The 2692-nt window shown below is 45.6% G+C and overlaps 1 pseudogene; it reads left to right on the top strand.

The window, feature by feature from the left end:
- Window positions 1-2020: 2020 nt before the first annotated feature.
- On the top strand, window positions 2021-2128 carry LOC130277852 (U2 spliceosomal RNA; annotated as a pseudogene).
- The last annotated feature ends 564 nt before the right edge of the window (window positions 2129-2692 follow it).

Genomic DNA, 2692 nt, shown 5'->3' on the forward strand with positions numbered 1-2692 from the left:
ACTGGAGGCACACTTGCTGGGAAACACTGAGTTAAGTAACAAACTCTGTGTTTTGCAACCAGTGTGCCTCCAGCTGTTGCATAACTACAAGTCCCAGCATGCCCTTCAACTGTCACTGCATGCTGAGAGTTGTAGTTTTTGCAACAGCTGATAGCACACTGGTTGCGAAACACTGAGAGTTTGTTACCTAATTCAGTGTTTCGCAACCAGTGTGCTTCCAGCTGCTGCTAACTAAAACTCCCAGCATGCACTGATAGACCATACATGCTGGGAGTTGTAGTTTTGCAACAGCTGGAGGCACACTGGTTGAGAAACGCTGAGTTAAGGAACAAACTCTCAGTGTTTTGCAACCATTGTGCCTCCAGCTGTTGCATAACTACAACCCTAAGCATGCTCAGACAGCCAAAGGGCATGCTGGGAGTTGTAGTTTTGCAACAGCTGGAGGTTTGCACCCCCCCCATGTGAATGTACAGGGTACATTCACACGGGTGGGGGTTTACAGGGAGTGTCTCGCTGCAAGTTTGCAGCTCAAACTCCCAGTGGGAAACTCACTGTAAACCCCCGCCTATGTGAATGTACCCTAAAAACACTACACTACACTACACTAACACAAAATAAAAATGGCTGTAAATGTTGACACACCTGAAATTTTTCAAGAAAATTTAGTATTTCTCACAGAAAAGGATTGCAGTAATACATGTTTTGCTATACACATGTTTATTCCCTTTGTGGGTATTAGAACTAAACCAAAAAAGGGAGTAAAAAATGGCAAATTGGACAGAATGTCCCACCAAACTCCAAAAATGGGCTGGACAAAATTATTGGCACCCTTAACTTAATATTTGGTTGCACCCCCTTTGGAAACAATAACTGAAATCAGTCGCTTCCTATAACCATCAATAAACTTCTTACACCTCTTAGCCGGAATGTTGGACCACTCTTCCTTTGCAAACTGCTCCAGGTCTCCCTTATTGGAAGGCGCCTTTTCCCAACAGCAATTTTAAGATCTCTCCACAAGTGTTCAATGGGATTTAGATCTGTACTCATTGCTGGCCACTTCAGAACTTTCCAGCGCTTTGTTGCCATCCATTTCTGGGTGCTATATGACATATGTTTGGGGTCATTGTCCTGCTGGAAGACCCAAGATCTCGGATGCAAACCCAGCTTTCTGACACTGAGCTGTACAGTGCGACCCAAAACCAATGGTAATCCTCAGATTTCATGGTGCCTGAGGCAGCAAAACAACCCCAAAACATCATTGAACCTCCACCATATTTCACTGTACATACTGTGTTCTTTTCTTTGTAGGCCTCATTCCCTTTTCAGCAAACAGTAGAATAATGTGCTTCACCAAAAAGCTCTATCTTGGTCTCATCTGTCCACAAGATGTTTTCCCAAAAGGATTTTGGCTTACTCAAGTTCATTTTGGCAAAATGTAGTCTTGCTTTTTTTTATGTCTCTGTGTCAGCAGTGGGGTCCTCCTGGGTCTCCTGCCATAGGGTTTCATTTAATTTAAATGTTGACAGATAGTTTGCGCTGACACTGATGCTCCCTGAGCCTGCAGGACAGCTTGAATATCTTTGGAACTTGTTTGGGGCTGATTATCCACCATCTGGACTATCCAGCGTTGACACCTTTCATCAATTTTTCTCTTCCATCCATGCCCAGGGAGAATAGCTACAGTGCCATGGGGCTGCAAACTTCTTGATAATATTGCGCACTGTGGACAAAGGCAAATCTAGATCTCTGGAGATGGACTTGCAACCTTGAGATTGTTGATTGTAGTTTTGCAACAGCTGGAGACACACTGTTTGGAAAATACTGTCCAAGCAAAATTTTATTTGTATTAAACCCATTCTTTAAGTATTTTGGCATTAGTATTGCCACACTGCAAGGCAGCCGCAGGGAATTAATATACTCCCGCAACTTTCCTAGGAAGAGGAGGGAAGGCCAGATAATCCTACACAGCTCTGTTCTGTAAAAACTGACCTGATTTTTAACTCAAGATGGAGCACTACTTTTCGCTTCTCGGCCTTTTGGCTAAGATCAAGTGTAGTATCTGTTCTTATCAGTTTTATCGGTGGATCAGACACCATCGATGTATGACTGGTGTGGACGGGTGCTGCATGGAGGGGGCAAGTGTACCGGGGCATTCCGGGGCTGGTTTTCGATTGAATCAGCTCAACAGCTGCCCTGATATGACCTGCTTCCTTCGGGTCTCGCCATGAGGCTGAGAGGGTCTAGAGCCGAGGTACTTTTGTGCCTCTGGGAGTGGTGAACCCCGAGGTGCCGAAACTCACTGAGAGGATGGTCTCACTGAGTGGAAGCACTTGCCCCATATCTCTACACCTTGTGGCACTCATCTCTTGATTTCATGGCCTTCTGGCTAGGATCAGAGACATTTTTATAGATCAGACTGAATGTCCGGGCAGTAAACCTGCACACATTCATTTATTTCTTTCTTTTTGTTCACTGTGTCACTTTTTGCGTGTTTTTGTCCATAGGATTTGTCAGGATTTGGTAGCCCTTCTAGGTGTCCTTCCTGGCGGTCTAGGGGAGGTGTGTGTGGCCATCAGGTTCCGCACCTCCCTGCAAAAACCCCGGGTACACCTGCATGGGCAGGGTACTGACTGTTTACGCAGGGCCGGCGTTAGGGCATGGCAAACTGAGCAATTGCCCAGGGCCCCTGTCC

The sequence above is a fragment of the Hyla sarda genome, chromosome 6 (genome assembly GCF_029499605.1).
Source record: "Hyla sarda isolate aHylSar1 chromosome 6, aHylSar1.hap1, whole genome shotgun sequence".
Taxonomy (NCBI): Eukaryota; Metazoa; Chordata; class Amphibia; order Anura; family Hylidae; genus Hyla; species Hyla sarda.